We start from the raw sequence: 18,263 nt of genomic DNA, 5'->3' as shown, positions 1-18,263 counted from the left end.
TTTTTCTTTTTTTTTTCTTTTTTTTTTTTTTTCTCTGATACTTCAGGTTTTGACTGGGAGTCAAACTGAGATCTGGTCTTTCTCAACCAGGTGTCCCCTTCTGGGTCAACAAGAATGTGAGCCAAGGCTTGGGCCCACATCTGTTCCTATCTCATCATTTGCCTTATTATTAGCTCTTTTGTTTCACATAGGAGCTCACAGACAACCTGTAGAAGCAGAAAAAAAAATACTCTTATTTTCTAACACAGATGATTTGCAATCTGTCAGGGAATTACTGAAATTCATGAGCTTTGTCTCTGGGGTGGTCAACAGATGTGAGCTGAGTGGTTGGCCACCAGCATTCACCGAGACTATAAACTGCTTTATGGGCTAGTTTGATCCACAATTTAGTCACCCTTGCTCTGCATACCCCTAGCTCTAGGCATACCAAACTGTTACGTGTTAACTATGACTATCATGAGGACTGAATCTGTTAGAATATTATCTTCCCTAAGCTCCATATTTGTTCTGAATCTTTGAACTTCTAGTTGCTACTTCAGACACATTTCTGTTGTGCTTGTCTTCACATAATCCAGCTGGTTTAATCCCTTTTTTTTTGCACTCTGTAGGAAGGGGTAAGAATTAGCCTGACCAATGTGAATGACAAACTAGAACACAAGACATCTTGCAAAGAAATGACAGGAAGAACTGTACTTTTCAAAGTTTTGTTTTGGACTAATTTAAGTTCCTGTCTTGGGTTTACATGGCAAAGGCTTGGTAACAGTGCGGCTTCAGGGGTGGCCTCTGTGAGAAGAATCTAGAAGCTGCCCCATGTTATGTAAGGGCCAGTTTCAGCTGGTTCCAAAGGGACACACAACTTGCTAGAACTTAGTTGCGCAACATTGGTTGGGCCTCTGTGAAAACAGATTTAAGAAAAGGGAAAAAAAAAAAAACTGCTGTGCAACAGCAGCTGGGAGAGCGAGGAGTGAGAAGCAGCCCTGCAGACCCCACCGTCAGTGCAGAAGGAGGGCAGGAGGTGCTCCAGGCACGCAGCACAAGTTCCCCTGCGGCCTGTGGAGAGGCCCCTGGTGGAGCAGGCTGTCCCCCTGCAGCCCACGGGTCCCACACGGAGCAGATCTCCACGCTGCAGCCCGTGGAGGAGCCCCCGGTGGAGCAGGTGGATGTGGCCTGGAGGAGGCTGCGGCCCATGGAGAGCCCCCGCAGGAGCAGGCCCCGGGCCGGAGCTGCAGCCCGTGGAGAGAAGCCCACGCAGGAGCAGGGGGTCTGGGGGGAGCTGCCGCCCGTGGGGGACCCGTGCTGGAGCAGTTTGCTCCTGGGGGATGGACCCCGTGGTACGGAGCCACGTGGGAGCATTTCTTGAAGAGCTGCTGCCTGTGGGCAGCCCCCGCAGGCTCAGTTTGGGAAGGAAGGCATCCCGTGGGAGGGACCCCACGGGGAGCAGGGGCAGGGAGTGACCGTGAAGGAGCGGCGGAGACGAAGCATCAGGGACTGACCACAGCCCCCATTCCTTGTTCCCCTGTTCCGCTAGGTGGGAGGAGGTAGAAAAGGGTGGATGGAGGGAAGGTGTATTTAGGTTGTTTTTAGTTTCTCACTGTTCTAGTCTGCTAGTGATAGGTAATAAATTACATTAATCTCCCTATGCTGAGTCTGTTTTGCCTGTGACGATAACAGGTGAGTGATCTCCCTGTCCTTATCTCAGCCCTTGAGCCCCTTTGCATCATGTTTTCTCCCATTTTTTCTTTGAGGAGGGGAAGTGAGAGAGCGGTTGTGGTGGAGTTCAGCTGCATAGCAAGGTAAAACTACTAACTGCAGTTCCATCTCTTTAAACTCCTTTATATCCAGTGTCTGAGTGAGAATGTGCTGCTGTTGGGGGGTGGGTAGAAGGGGACGATTCAAGGTATCTTATTTCTTCAAAACAACACCTGTAATTCTCCCATATGTGACACAGGTTTAGATTATGCTGAACTGTGCTCTGTAAAGACAAGAAAGGAGGAAAAAGAAAATAATTATAATGGTTGTGCAAGCAACTTGCATCGAGGAATTAACATGTTGATGTGACATCATGCAGCTGAACACTAAAGTATATACTAATAGCACAGAAAAAAACAGCACCCTGTTACAATTCCAAGTGATCTGCATGATTAAGGCAACAACATTTTTGTCATTTCTCCTGTGCTGGTGGTGAATGCTGCATCAGTTGCTTCATTAGTATGCATTGTTGTATGAACTGATTTGCTATTGTATCTGTAGACTGTTACTGGTGGCCACAGGAGGTCTAGGAAATTATACAAGTATGGATCTGAGAATGATTTTTAATTAAATGTGGCAAATAACAAGAAATCTGTGATTTGTTTTGATTGATTTACACTATGGTGATATCATCTAATTGGTAATACAATGACATTTTAATTCAAATTTCAAACCATTTTTATGTAGTAATCCAGATTTACACTCTACTGAAATATCTATTAAAGCAATTTGTTATATATTTAGTTTTACCTGTCTTTTACTTTGTTAGGGGTTCATTTCCTTACAAATCAAAAAGCCTTCAATTTCTCTGTCTTTATTATATTCCTACATGGAGTGTTATTGAGAACTGCATGTTCTGTGCTTGCCTGAATCTATTTTGCCTCTAAAATTATAATTTGTGCGATACTTCTTTGTTTCATTCCTGTGGCATTTGTTTCTGAGAATTTGTTGACAAATATGATAATGTGTTATCTAGAAAAGAAAAAAAAAGATCAATGTGACATATAAAATATGTATAGAGAGTAACAATTCTTACAGGCATATTTTAGTACTTTTTACTGTCATGCTGCCTGTTGATGTTACTTTTAATCTAACATTTCTGACTTTCATCTTATGTTTTGGTGTCCACACTAATGCAAGCCATAGTTAAGTTTGTGTTATAAACATACTCTCAGGACATTTTGTGCAGGTATGCATAGATGCATGCATACATATATATTCATACATATGTATGAGTGTATATATATATCTTAAAGGAAAATAATTTCAAGGGACTATCTTGTTTCTATTCAAATTCCTAATGAAACTTTTATTTTGTCATTAAGCTTCAGTAGGAGGAGCTGTAGGGCCTCAGAGTGACTTCTTTGCAATTTAAAATGAACCACTTTTAAGATCTGAAGTATAAATACACGTTTGACTTTTCTGCTTCCATCCCATTGATTTTCCAGATACAAATTGATTATGTAAATCAAACATTTAAGTTTATTAGTTCATATCAGTATTTTTCTTTTAACTACTCCTTGCAACATTTTATGAAATGATAGAGAAAACTGTCACACTGTCTTCATCATCCTTAATTTTCTATGCAGTCAGCATTACTGAAACATCGTAATGCACCACTTCCTATGACTGCTCATTCATATGGAAATGTGTCCTGCTGTGAATATGCATCTCTACTCCATAATAGAAAACAGCAATGTCAAGAATTCCACTACAGTTTATTGTCAATTGGCATCCATCAATCTGTCAATTGAAACTCAAAACATGACTGAATGTGTTCCCTGGTATGTGTCTGTGAGACACATTAGCAGTAGTTTATATGCAGTATTTGTAACATTCTCAATCATTGCAGTGTGTTGTGAATGCATATTAAGAATAATGTGTTGTGCTCAGCTAATTTTTAATGTACTGATTGACGTTCCCCACTCCCAAACACCTTTTAAAGACTGCTGTCTTATCTGTCTCCATCACAACATAAGATACAAAATGCCACGACCCATGTTAACAAAATATGTCTGATTTACAGTCTCAAAATCTATATACTGTCTGTTTTGCTCAGGGGTTTTATAAGAGTACCAAGACTTTAGCTGGCAGTAGTCACTTTAATTTATTACTGTCTGAAGACTGCATGGCTGTCCATGCAGATTGGTTTGGTAGGTTCAATTCTGTTCCCAGGAGACAGATATCCACACCGTAAAACTTCCTCCACAGTTGTTATTGGATGTGTTGGTTGAAGTTCTTGTATGTACTGTTAGCAGCCATTGGAGAAAAGACAGATTCTTCAAGCAGTTCTGAAAGTGAATTGCTTCAGCTTCATCCTTTGTCCTTTTGTAATGTATGTGAGGCACATTGAAGCATGGAAAACATTCACTCCCCTGTACCTGTCTAGCCCCCTTAGGGGATGGATAGGTATTTTATTTCTGCAGCTGCTAATCCACACATAATTACATCCATATTGGTAATAAAAGAGATGCTGGAAATGTGTTCAAGCACTTGTATCCTGATAGTCTCTGCTGCTCATTCCCTCACTCTGCTGTGGCCTGCCTTGGCTACCTCTGTCTAGATGAGCTCTGCTTTTGGGAAGGTGAAGAGATGGGCCAGCCCTGAGCAAAAGGCATGTGAGTTTCCTTGTGGCATATAGCTTTGTGACCAGCGAACAGGCCCTGGCTTTCTGTCATTTAGTAGCATTTACACTGCTTTTCTTGCCACCCATATCCTGCCCCAGTACCTACTGCTATTAAGCAAAGGCCGGGAGGCAGGAAGTCCAAATCTGATGCTCTAAAATCTAATCATCTGACCCTGTATAGGCTTGTGGTAGTGATGAATACTGTTGGTTAAAAACAAACAAAAAGGCACTGACACTGCAGTAATACTCCTGATAAATGCAGCTTTCCAGTTTCTCTGTAAGCTTTTATGGGGGATGCAGTTGTTTTTGCATCGGTATGGTCTTCTGTGAGCTCCACAGAAGTCCTAAGATCTCTCCATCTTCTTTGTGCTGGTGAAGGTGGTCGTCAATCAGTACACGAGGATGAAGCTAGTACGGCAGTTGTGCTTTGGGAACTTTTCCCTGTATCTCCCACTCATGCACCGAGGTGTTTGCTGTAGGTCACTGCAGAGCTGGATGTAAGTTTGAGTTCATTGCTGAGTGCTGATCTAGCTTGATACCTTGTTTTGAACCTGCATTTTCACTGTTCTGCTTGGCTCATTTTAATTTTTCAATTCCTCACCTCCTGTCGTCCATTTGTTTCTGGGCCCTCTAAGTCCAGTCTTCCCCTCACCATGGAACTCCATAATGTTTTTCTGCTGAGCTTGACCCAGTAGTAATACGTATCTCACTTGTAGCAGCCTTTTGTCTGTATTAAGTTCTCATAATATCTCATTAGGTCTTATTGATAGGCATCCTTTTCTCTGTGAAATGAGATACGTGCATGACTGTCAATTGTGCCCTGGGAACCTGGAAGGAACAGAGATGGAATAATAACAGACCGTTCTAGAGCATAAAGGTGATTACAACATCTGCTATTGCTATTTCTAGCCTTCCAGGAAAAGCCAGTCTATTTACCCATTCTTAAAGCTTAGTTTCTAGGTATAGTGCAATAAGGACAAAAGAGAGAGCTCATTCTCAGAAAAGGATTTCATTACTTGATAACTTTATGTTAAATTTCAATTATTTGTGTGTGTTTTTAACTCATTTAGTTCAGTGAAATCAGTTTTATGGAGGTCACGGTCATTGTGACTGCTGCTGTCTTTAATTGGATTTATGATGCAGCAGTCATTAATAATGCTGCTATCAGATGCTAGTGAAAGTCACAGTGTATTTTTACCTAAATGAGATGGTACTCATGCTGTTGATTTATATGAGCTGTAGACATTCTTATTAAAGGATGGAATAGAAAAAAGAAAGACATAATCCAAAGATAGATGGTGAATATACTTAAAACTCTGTTCCTAGCAAACAAAGCATTGCTTGCTACTTTTTGCTATTTTTTTCTGCATTGATGATAGGGTATATCCAGAAAAGGAGTGGTGACTAAAGCAAGCTGTTAGAACCAAGGAGAACAGATGTAAAATTGTTTTCCAGAGAATCACCATTTCTATCTCTCTTCCACTATGTTGTCAGGTACTGCTTCACATTAAATGTATTTGAAATCATTAAAAGATATATATATTTTTAATTATTATTTCAGAGTTTGTTTTGTGTTATCATACTCTATTTATAGCATCTTGTTTTATAGTTCCTACCTTAGATCCAGAAACTAGATATTCCTGTTATGTTCCCCAAAGAGCCAAACCTAACTGTTACGTTTTGAGGATGCTTAACACAAATTTTGTTCCTTGCCAAAACCAATCATGTCAACATTGTTTTGGAAAGAAAAGTCACCTAGCAGCCTAGTGATTGCCTCACTCATTCCAGAAATAGGAGAGCTGGCTTCAGTTGCTATCTCTGTCTGAAGAGCTTCTGTGTACAAATGTTTCTTTTCTTTGGGTTATATGTTCATTTGCATGGGGATTTTTTCCCCACTTTGCACTAGATCTGTGTGATTATTCAAAATTACATTCTCCACTGTGCTCCTCATGTGTGGATTTGCCTGACCTGCCAGCCACTGTCTTACGTTTTTTGGTTTACAGCAGAGGTAATTATGCAGTACTCACAAGACTTGAAATTAAGAACACAGTGTTCTTTGAAGCATAGTGACTAAACAACAGTAAAAAGTCTTCAATTCTCAATGAGATAAGTGCTATATCATCACTATATTAATGTATGAAACCAAGCCTAGAGTGCTGATTGGTTTTGTGGTACGGAACGTGTTATATTGACTACCCAAGTGCAAGTTAGATAGTTTGGTGAATTGTCTTCTGAAGGAGAAGTACAGATGAAAATAGTGTATCAATGCCCAAACACTGTTTTGTAGCACTTGATTGTTGTGAAATAAGTGAATAATGACCGTAACCAAAATGCACCTTATATTTGTGAACTGTCTTTGAATATTATTTATTTCCAAGTTATAATGATGATTTTGAAAATTAAAATATGCTCTTTTATTTTGAACCAGTTTCATTTCCCCTACAGACCTATGAAATAACTAGTAGCATATAAAAGAAAACACATTTGGGGTGGTAATCAAATGCTGGTTGTGGTATCCCTGTTTTTGAAAATAATTTTTTGACTAATTTCATTGGCATCAAAATAAGAAGTGTCCTGTGAAGCCTAGATGAAGATGGGAATGAGTTGATTACTCTCTAGCTAGCTTATTAACAGCAAGAATGGATGTAGCAATGTCCTGCTTCTGGAAATCAGTCTGAAATCTGGTCATTAAAGAAATAATTATATGTACCATAGATAATTTCACTGGGATATTGAATAAAGTTAGATCTCATTGGAAAAATGGCCAGAAGCATGTAATGTGCTAGCAGTTTCTTCCTGTGACATCAGAATAGTTTTTTTCCCCCCCTTCTCTTAGTATTCTGTGATGAGCTATCATCTGTCGGGTTGTGCTTGGTGAGTTTCTCCTGAGTTTCTCAGCATGTAATGAAAATGAATGTATAGCTAACCTGGGAGGTACCTATCAAGCTCTAATACTTTTTTTTTTGGTTTACATAAGTTTATTGATATTGGTCTTGAGTCTTTTTGATTTATTTCCCTCATCGGACAGATTGTCCATTTGAGCGCATGGATTTCCTTTCCCCATTCACTCCAAAAATAACCTGATCGGTTGGGAAATCCAACCTGTAAATAGCATAGTGTGGAGAGTGAAAAGAACTCTGTAATTCACATAAAAAAATGGTGACAAGGCTACATAAACATGGTCATGCAACCTTGAAAAGTACAACATGCTAAAGGAAGTTAGCAGCAATTTGTTTTCTGTAGGGTAGCTTTATGTACAAAAGGAGGCTTACTAAATTTAGTAAGGTAGAGAAAAAAGATATGCACAGGTTTGCAGGGACTTTTATCAGGTTAGTCAAAATATTAATGGAAATGTTATAGCTTGCTTATCAGTAGGCTTCATGTACCTTCTTCAGTTTTCTTGGGATATTGTATCCCTCATTTCATTGTTTGCTTTTTACCTTCTCTGAGTTTACTATCTGTAGTAAGTCTTCCTTTTTTACTACTTGCTAGACTGTACTCTGTGGTTAAGCTGTTTGGACTGTGGCGTTTTGGTTTCTTTGCAAAACCAAAGATCAGTCAGGGCAGGTATATGTATACACTACTCTCAATGAAAGAGAGAAATTACGGGAGTAAGAGATGATACATATGGAGACATCAACCAGATGAAGTTTAAATGTGAAAAGTTTACATTTTAGAGGTACTCCTTAGGAAGGAGTTTTAAATAGAACATTCAAACCTTATCTGAACAATGTTTCCATATATACATGGAATCCATGAATTCATTAGATCAACCCTTTATCAAGTCACTCAGTTTCTTTGCCTAGTGTGGAAGATACCCTTCTCAACATCTTCATTTTTCTTCTCTTTCCATTTATCTTTGGCTACTGCAGTTTTCTTTTTTTCCTTTTTTTTTTTTAATAGAAAAGTTGTGTTGTCTCTCACACTGTGGTTTTACCAAAGACTTATTTTTATCTCTACACAAATATCTTAGTTCCCACATTTTCAGCTGAGTAACATCTCTTCAGAGCTTTCTTAGCAGTAAGTGCTAGTGACATTGAATGCACATATCTTCAGGTGCTTTGCTTTTAATTAACAGCCCATTTCAAAATGTTCTGCATTTCTTATGGGTGAATTGTGCTGTAGCTTGCTGAGCCTATCAGTAAGGGGTTCTGGACCATTAAACACTTCTTTTTTTCTCACTTTATGGGTTGTTGGATTTTGTGGCTGGGAGAGCAGATGACGGATGGCTTTAACTCAGTTTAAACCATAACATTGCATATGTTACTATAGGGTATCTAGTATGTTATCTTTTCAGGTTATACCACTTTCCTGGCAGTCATTTGTGTTATCTCATGACTCTGTCTTTTTCATATGACATTGTAGATTAGATTCTATTAAAAGAGGTCAATATATTGATTCATTCCATTAACTTGATTTAAGGGCTCACACTAAAACTTACAAACTTACCTACAGATACTGTGATTTTATTTTTTATTTTATTTTTTTTGCGCGTGCAGCTTTAACTTTTGAGCAAGCTTAGAAACTGTGTAAAACAAATCAGCAAGTTGTATGCATGATGTGACTTCCCATTTTTAGTTTTTAAATAGTAAAAAATAACACACACTTAAGATATATATATATATTTTGGTCATTTTACACGTTTCATAAATGAAGTCAGTGTCTCTCTGCTTTCTTCACATCAGTAGATCCTCACATGCACCACTGTCAGCACTCTTATGCTGACAATGTCGAGTGTTGTCAATACTTATAACTCCACATATCACAGTGTTCACCTCTTCCAGACAAAATTAGATTGACTATTAGGACTAGCTCTTTCTTCTCTGGAAACCTTCCTTTATACTTGTTTGGAGTCTATCAACAAAAATAGATTAGATGGGTTGTAAATCTTGTTTAAGGTGCAAATACATCATTTATATATATCTCTGAACTGCACGTTCTCTTTATTAAACCCCAATTGTATTATTATTAAACCCCAATTTTATTATTATTTTATTAAATCTCTCTCTTGGAGTTACTGAGATGGAATAAAAGAAAAAAAAAGTTATGAAAATAGAGGCTCTGAAAGTATGGTTGGCAGGATGTACACAAATATGTTATTCCTATTCTGCCATATAAGTATCTTCAGTCACTGGAGACACTGCAATTTTCAGAATAGTGTTCACACTTGGTAATGCCAGATTTTAATGATGCCAAATTTATGTAGTTGAAAAGTGAGAAATGTTGGTTAATGAGCTATATAATAGCGTGATAGGATTTGAGTTTGTTAAAAGGTGCTAGAAAAGCAGCTATCTTCTTTCAGACTCAGCCTGATGTGTAGTCAGCTGGGGTTTATTAGCAGTTGGAGTGTTACTGTGTATGTAGTAGAGGGAATTAGGGAGGAGAAAAAAGGTGTCCTTAAAAAAAAAAAAAAAAAAAAGCAATAATGAATAACTAAGTTCAGGGAGCTTATATGGAGATTTATATTGCAGTCATTTAAGTTATCCATAAGGCAAAAAACAGGAACTCTGGGAAGTTTCTGTTAGTTCCTATGTTAAAAACAGGGTTAAAGCAACATCTGCTTAGAGCTACACAATGCTTAGTAGGGAAGAAAGTTGTATTTTTGGCCTAAAGCATGTAAAAACAATCAAGTGCAATCAACATGGAACAGAGTATTGCCCGTGGACTAATATTTGAAGATCCACTTGCACAGAAATTTGTGTATTACATTTTGAGCATTTTGAGTTCAGTAGGCAGATAAGAAGAACAAGCAAGCAACCCTGTCCCTCACTCTAGAGATTTTCAGCATGTTAGGATTTTTTTTTCCCCATCCAGTATTCAGACGAGGTGTTTATAAAATTTCCTTGGAAATGGAAAAAAAAAACACACACAAAAAACTAAAACAGAGAGAGAAAAGATAGTTATTAAAATGTATCTGACCTAAATAAATACATTAATGGCCTTTTTTTTCTGGGCTCATGCTCATTAACTCTTAAAGAACTAAAACACTATAGGGGGAGTGTAGTACTAAAATAGAAGCACGTAGAGTTATCTTGTGTAAAGGGTGAATGGGATCATCTCTGAGCTAAAAGTCTAGCATTGTGTTTGGCTGAGGATCCCATTTAAAGTTTTCTTCCCATTTGGAGGGATCTGCAGAAGTATACTGCATTCAGCACTAGATGGAAGGAACATCTGTCTCAAACTGGATAGAATCAATGGAAAAACTTAACTGAGTCAGAAAAAGAGCGGCATTTTTAACTTGAAAGTTTTGGCTTTGAGTTAGAGTTTGTTGTGCGCTGAAGTATCCTTGTCCCAGAGGATTTTGCAGATTTTTTTTTTTCATCTGTTTGTAACTTGTGTATCTGCCAGCTATTGCAGAGATCAAAGTGTGCAACTGAGGGAGAGTATGTAGACTTGTCAATCTGGATTACTTGATTCTGTAATCTACAGTGTACTTCATAATGAGGCAGCAGATGCACAAGTCAAGTACCGTTTGAGCATTGTTTATTTTATAAAAATTTGTACCAATTTTCCACAGACCCAACAATACTAATTTCAGAAGAAAAATATTCCCTAAAATTCTTAGAATGATTAATTTGACATCTTAGTAAAGCTGATGTGTTTCGGATAAGCAGAAAGGGTAGTTAATTTTTTTTCTTCTTTCTTTTAAGTGCTATGTCATGAGTGACTATCTAAAGAAGAAATTGCTTGATCAAAATATGTAGCTGAGCTGTAGTATTATCTGGAATATATATATATATTTATTTCTCTTAAAAATTGAGACTGTCAGAAACTTTTTGTGTTTTCATTTTATAGTGAATACCTAAAAATGTTTTTATGAAGAGCTCATTTAGGTGATACAGTCTAGGTAATTTATCATTGTCAAAGATCTATATAAACTATGCCTTTCAGAGTGAAAAAAAATTAATTTTCATAGTCAACACAGTGCTTCCACAGTATGAAGGAGAAATGTGCAGCAATAAGCAAGTCCTCACAGTTCAGTGATTTTTTCCAAAAGCAGGAAGAAATCAGTGATAATACTGATGAAGTTCACAAAGACTATTTTGAGTCTTTTTTTCAGTAGCGTCATTTGATCTTACTGGCACATCTGTTATGTATTTAAAAGCCTTTTTTAAGCAAAATTCCTGGATTTATTTGAGGGAAGGACTGAGGAAGATAGGTATTGTAGGAGTCAAGATTTCTACAAGTGGTTCTTCAAGATAGAGGAGGTCTACCAGAAGAAGTAGGATGTATCTGAATCTATGACTTTACAATTAAGATTTAAGTGCTTTGGAAAAGGACACATTAAATCTATGTTCTGTATTTAGCAAAGGAATTTGTAAGGTACGTGCCCTCTGGAGTAAAATCAAGTTTATAACAGCATTATTAAAATACAGGTCACACAAACAAGATTGTTTGAGATTATTTTGTAGGGAGGTAAAGGTTTGCATGGATAAGTAGTGTTTTTTTGTTTTGTTAGATCAACTCATGCACCTAGACAAATAGAGATGCTTAAGTGTAGAAATTTTTCACCTCGTGGCCTATTTTGCCATTCCTAATAAAATCTTACCTCTCCATTTGAATCTTACCTATTTTATCACAATTTCAAAAAAACAGTTACTAGAATGTTTTTCATTTCTTGTCACTGCAACACATTTTTGTGCCCTTTTTTTGAAATTAGTGTTGGATTGTTTCTTCCAGACCATAGATAAAGAACTAAATAGCAATAAGCCATGGAAATATCCATTTAGAACTGTATTAAAAACACAATTTATGGACACTGACTTTGCATTTTGCTTTCAACACACACAAAATGAGGATAGTGTCAGGTTAAATCCGTTCTTTGGTGTAGCCACAAATTCAAGGGATCAGCTACTATGAGAAAACATTTGTTGTTTCCATACTCAACTATCCATATTTTTGATGAACTTTTCATTAAAAACAAAACAAAACAACAGAAAAGTACTGTAAAGTTTTTACTGTATATGCTGCTAGCTGTATGTGCTGATTTTTTCTAATCTTATGATGATGTTTCATCGAAGAACAGGTGTTGGTCACTATCCTTCACTGATGAAGCATGTAACTTGTTCTGCTGTTTCCTACTACTTTGATAGCTGAGGGGAAGGTTTTGATTAAATTTACATTACTCATCAGGTTTGTAACTATCACTGTGCTCATTGTTGTCTTACCAGGAAAGGATTCTGATGTATTTAGATATCTAGGGGCAAGGATTGAACAGGTTATATACTGACTTTAATGGATCAGTAATAATCACTTTTAATCTAATATGTGATGGACAGCTCTGTTACTATAAATATACAGTCTCCCCCTTTGCCACCAGTTCAGCCTGTTGGATACAATATGCTTGAACATGTGAGAATTACAAATCATTCCTTCTATTGTAGGTGCTGTTTTCCTGAACCTATCTTTGAGTGTCATAGTTGTATGGAAAAATTATTTAGCTATTTTTAGACTGAAGTAAAAGAAAGAAGAGGAAAGAAGAGGAGATGAAGAAGGACTCCATCAGTTAGTTTTTTGGAAAAAAAGGTAAGTGTTCTGTAAAACAAGTTACAATGAAAAGGTTGCTAAACCAAAAATTTAATCTTTCCTCCTGAGCAAATTTCACCAGAGAAAACAAAAGCACTTTAAATGACATGTTTCAATTCTGTAATCAAAGGGGGAGAATCAGATCAGATCCTTGCAAGTGTGTTGTAAGCAGCTGGTGAAGTAAAAGTTGGGGATGGTGCTGCCATGCTTGCTAAGTCACTCCACATTGTTCTGCAAAGAGTTTATGAAACCATAGCTCTTCAAAATTGTTTTGAAGGACAAATATTTTGACATTGTAATTGACAAGTTTTTACGTTATGTATGAGGATTGTTATTTTGTTTTCTAAAATGTTCTTCTGGGCTAGCATTTCATCTTTTTTCTTCCTACAAGGTCTTTGTCTCAGCCCCTGGTGCAGTTTTTAGCTGTTGAAGTGGATGATAATCTATCCATGTTCTTGGACAGATAATCAGGAGCCTCAGAGTAACACATCCATCAAATGTGCATGTATATACATGTATTTTCCTAGTGATTTTTTCATCCTTGTTTATAATTATCAAAGAGTAGAGGTGGAAAAGAATAGTTAATTTTTGCCCTAAGTCCTGCTGTAACATGAAACTTAACAGAAATTGGACAGAAATGGTTCTGGGAAGCTTTTATTGCTAACTATTTATTGCTAACTATTGGCAGCACCTCAGTGAGGAAAACAATAAAAGCTTTAAAACTTTTTCTTCAATTATCAAAGCTCTTTGTGGAATAGATTCAACACCTGATTTACACAGATTTCCCTAGGCAACATCTCTGAGAAGTTCTCTTTGGCTTTGGCTTTCTAACTTCAAAACTGAACACTTCGGCCTCCGGGGCCTGGTGTCTCCCTCTTTCAGTTTCGGGGAGGTGGATTTTACTTGCTGCCTTATCTTTTCTGTTCTGTTTCCCTTGTAGGTCTCTGTTGCCTTACATCTATTTTCTATTCCCTTAATGCCAGTGGTCACAGTCAACAGATACCTTTGCTTAATTACACTGATTCAGAAGCTATGTTGTATGAATTTGGTAGATAAGATGCCCTGTGGGACATAGTTCCTGATCTGAGGAATTCAGAGACGAAGATAGGTTTGTTGTGTATACCGAAGCTAGAGCAGAACAGATCTAAATTGCAGTGCAAACAAAAGATAATGCAGAGGGATAGGAGCCTTCTGGAAGTCTGTCAGGGCACACTTCCATCTGCCAAGGCATTTCTTTACCAAGTATAAGTAGGCTCTATTTCTCCAGCTTTTTTCTTCAAATCGACCTCAACCGCACACCGTCATCTTTTGTGTTTGGGCAGTACACTAAAAAAGTAAAGTATTATGCATTACTTATTCACGAATTTATTTATAGATCATCTGATCACGAGGCTGTTCTGTGCTACACTAAAGTTATAAGAATTCAGAAAAAAAAAGTCTATGAAAGGATTATAAGCCATTTTAGGTGAAAGAGTTACGACTGCTTTTTGTTTGTAGCTGAAAATGTTGGGGTGTTTTCAACTTTTACATGGAAATTGATTTTTTTTTTCCTCTAAGGAGCTGAAAACATTAAAATCTATTTATTACTCATATGTACTGACATTTATTATTAATTTTATGTCCCACTGTATTGCTTTCTTCAGGGCAAAGCTAACATTCATTTGTTGAGCAGTGTTATACAGTCAACACAAGGTGCATGGCTGCTGATTAAATAACAAACACACTAGGATCTCTTTTTTATGGGTGTTGGCAGTAGGTGCTGCTTGAGTCAGTTCAGGGCAGATTGCTTGCTGCCCTGGTAGGCTAGCACTGCTCAGTGCATACTTTCAGTCAACAGCCCAGATTTTTTTTTTTTTTAAGTTATGAAGCATCTCCTCTTCCCTTCCTGAATGGAAGTTAACAGTTTGAAGGGGTATTTTTCAGACTTCATAATGAAGTTTTAATAAATAAAATGTTGCATATTTATCCTGCAATACCTTTGTTTGCCCAGACCCTTGCTTTATACTTGTAAATGTTCATGTGCATTTGTAAGCCTTTGGAAATAAGGATATATCTGATGAGTGCAATAGATTCGTGGAAGGAAGGGAACAACTACAGGAGATGTAAGATAGGTGTCATTCCAGTGTACCATCTTATACACGAGATTGGTGTTCAGTTCAAGTTTTTACTAATTAACTGAGTAAATTAAGTGCAGGCAGTCATTGGAAATGTAGACTCTCTTTTGGTGGCCCATAAGGGCTCAATTGCCCATTTTAAATGAGGCCTAGTAGCTTCCTCTGCCCAGATGACATACATCATTTACTTAAAATGGACTTACTGCCATGAATGAATTGACTTCTGATAATCCATTTGGTAAAATGGGGACCTGTTCTTTTACAGGAGGCATATTTATACCCTAGAAGAGTAGTATTTCAGGGTTTACACCTATCTATCGAGTATTTTATTACTCCTGTTAGTCAAGAGGAATGATGAACTATGCATCTCTCATAATATATATTGATCATCTTGGAGATGATTTAAGCATCTATCAATATTCTCTTCTGGTCTCCACATAAGATAAAATACTGTATCTTCTCTCTATTTGCAATTATTATTGTGGCATGAAATCCTCTCACAATTAGTTTCATTCTCTTTAGCAATAGTTCAAAAATACCTATTTATTTTAACAGTTAATCAATTAATAGAAAATTACTGCATTGGATTTAGTTTGTTTTGGTGGTGTTAACGTCATTGCTATAATCCAAGTTCCCTTTTGTTGTCTACGGTTTCACAATAGTTGTTTTCTGGCTTTCAACAGTAGGACTCAGTCAGTCTCTTTGGTACTGTCAGTCTGATGATGAGACCAGAATAAAATGTTTGCAAATTTTACTTTCTGTGATTCCAGTATGGCCTATGATAGGTTAACTGTGATCTGGATTTTGAATGTAATGATGAGCTTTTATCACTCTGTTCCAAACACCTAGCATTTGATTAGCTCCCAGCTTTCTTTGCTGTTAATTCAAAAATCATGCATGGATGACTGCATCTGTAAGCATATTGTGTAAATAGTGTAAATACCCACAACAGCAGAGGAGTCCTGACCTTCAGATCTGCCCCAGCAGCTCCACAGATACTTAGTTTCCTTCATTGTTTTGTGTAGGATATTGTTCACTTGGGTACGTTTTCACTCTTTTGGAGCCTTTTTTGACATAATTGATTAAAGTGCCTCTATATAAATTGAATTTCCCATGTGGACTTTTTAAAACCTCTGGAACCTGATAAGCTTTTGTAACAGAAGAAGAAATGTTTCATGCAGCTTGAAATCCTCCTTGCATAAAGGGCCATTTCATCAGCTAGTGTCTGGTCTGCTAAGCTGTGCTGGCACAGCGGCATCTGAATCCCATAGTCTTAACTACTTTTTTTGTCTTGCCTCAGGGTATGAGATTCAAGAAAGCTTTTTTTTTTTTTTAGCAATAGAAGCCAATGAGCCCAATGCATTAAAATAACATAAAAGTTACTGCAATCTTGGAGAGAACTTTGCATAAAATATAAAGGGGATGCCATTTTTTGTTTGTGGGACTTCAGATAGAGGTTTCTTTTAAAAGGTTTGGAGTAACTCTTAAACCATTGATAATCTAACTTGTGTATCTAACTTGTGTATAACAGAAGAGGAGGAGATGAAGTGTTAAACACATCTCAAGTTAAATAATAATAATAATAAAAAATAATCTCAGAAAAAAAAATGTTATCTTAAACTTCAAACTCTGGGGCAAACAAGCTGTGATTGCCTGCTTAGTTTAGTGTTTTCAGTAACAGTGACAATATACAAGTAAGGATGAAAGCAAATGTGCATAGAAAGAGAACATTTTCCACTCCTGTCACTTTATAATATACTTGTTTCTGTGTCTGATCTGCAGTCCTGAAGTGGAAGGTGTGCATTTTTTTTTTTTACAGTAGCAGAAAGGAACTGTAATTACATTCTTGAAAGAACTATGAATGTTATGTTTTTCTTTGCTTCCCAGGAGTCAGACTTCCCTGAATATTATCATCTGCCGTGGCAAAACACAATCAAAGAACAATCTTACCTTCTCCATTTTTTCTTTGAAGCCTGAGACAACTGAGAAACATAAATGGAAAAGTTTCAGGTGCAAGTTTATTTTATGTTTCCTTTATTTTGTGAATGTAAGACACACTTGATGATTCTCTAAATTCAGACTTGCAGTTCAAGGACTGAGAGGAACTGATTAGTTCAGCAGATAGAACTGTGTGATATACAGGTGTCAGTGACAGATTATCTGGGAACTAAGCACACTTTAACCAGTATCAGAAGAGAGACTGTAGCTTGACTTGAGCTTGTACTGAGTGATAAAACTTCAAACTTTCCTAAACTTTTCTTGCTGTTTTTCCACATCTTGTTGTACTGGGTCTGGCTGGGTTGTTAACTTTCCCTGCAGCAGCCCATACAGTGCTATGCTCTGCACTTGCAGCTAGAACAGCAGTGGTATCACACCAGTGTTGTGTCTGCTGCTGAGCAGTGCTGGCACAGCATCAGGACTCTCTCTAGCCCTCCTAGGGCGTGGGCAAAAAAGTGAGAAAGGAACCTCACCAGTGCAGCTGACTTAAACCAACCAAAGGGATATTCCATACCGTATGATGTCACACTGAGAGAGCAGTTGTGGTGGAGTTCAGCTGCCTAGCATGGTTCAGCTGCCTAGCACTAAATAGACTTGAATCAGTTCAATACCTGATAGGGAGTCACAAGGCTAATTTTTTGTTTTTTTAATTTTTTTTTTCTCTTACCTAGTATAAGACATTGTGACAGCACAGTCCCTCTACAGTTCAGTTCCAGGGGTGTCAGAGATGGCACCATACATAACAAAAATAATGCTTTTCTTGCATTCGTAGGAAGTTTTTACCTCTTTTGTGTAGAAACTATTCTGCAGATGAGCACAATGAAGATGGTGAAACTCCTTGGAGAGAGAGTAATGTTATTTCAGATGAGAAGGTATAGTCTGGCTGTGATGATCAAGAGACCAGTGACACAGGCAGAGGGTGTGACAGAGGAATATTACTGATTCCACCTCCTTTCCAAACACATAGGCTTCTTTGCAATCAGGAAGATACAAAGATATTTTCATTGGAAAGTAATAGTTCTTGCTTCTAGCTAGTATCAGAGAAAGCTTATGTTTGGATAAGAATGGGAATCTCAGTAAACTATCTTGTCTCCTGAAATTTTTGGGGTATAAGTTTCTCAGAGCTATGCATCAGCATGTTTTTCTGTAAAATAGGAAAGGATATTGTCTGATTGTATTTCTGTCATTGAGGAACCCAGGATACCAAAACTCTCTCTAAGCCATGTAAACACATATTATCTCTGATGAGA

The 18,263-nt window shown here is 37.4% G+C and overlaps 1 long non-coding RNA gene across 8 annotated transcripts in view; it reads left to right on the top strand.

Annotated features, from left to right (window-relative positions):
• The first annotated feature begins 729 nt into the window (after positions 1-729).
• LOC308188223 overlaps positions 730-18,263 on the top strand; it is a 52,235-nt gene continuing 34,701 nt past the window's right edge. For 5 of the 8 annotated variants that reach the window (XR_013945269.1, XR_013945270.1, XR_013945271.1 and 2 more), the window contains exons 1-3: positions 730-1,793; positions 12,760-12,901; positions 16,903-17,025. This is a non-coding gene — a long non-coding RNA (uncharacterized lncRNA). The remainder of the gene's footprint in view (positions 1,794-12,759; positions 12,902-16,902; positions 17,026-18,263) is intronic. The other 3 variants (XR_013945266.1, XR_013945267.1, XR_013945268.1) reach the window with 1 other exon arrangement.

This window comes from Anser brachyrhynchus (assembly GCF_964034855.1).
Source record: "Anser brachyrhynchus genome assembly, chromosome: 1".
Lineage (NCBI taxonomy): Eukaryota > Metazoa > Chordata > Aves > Anseriformes > Anatidae > Anser > Anser brachyrhynchus.
The sequence above is the reverse complement of the archived record's forward strand: the minus strand, read 5'-3'. Positions and strand labels throughout refer to the sequence as shown.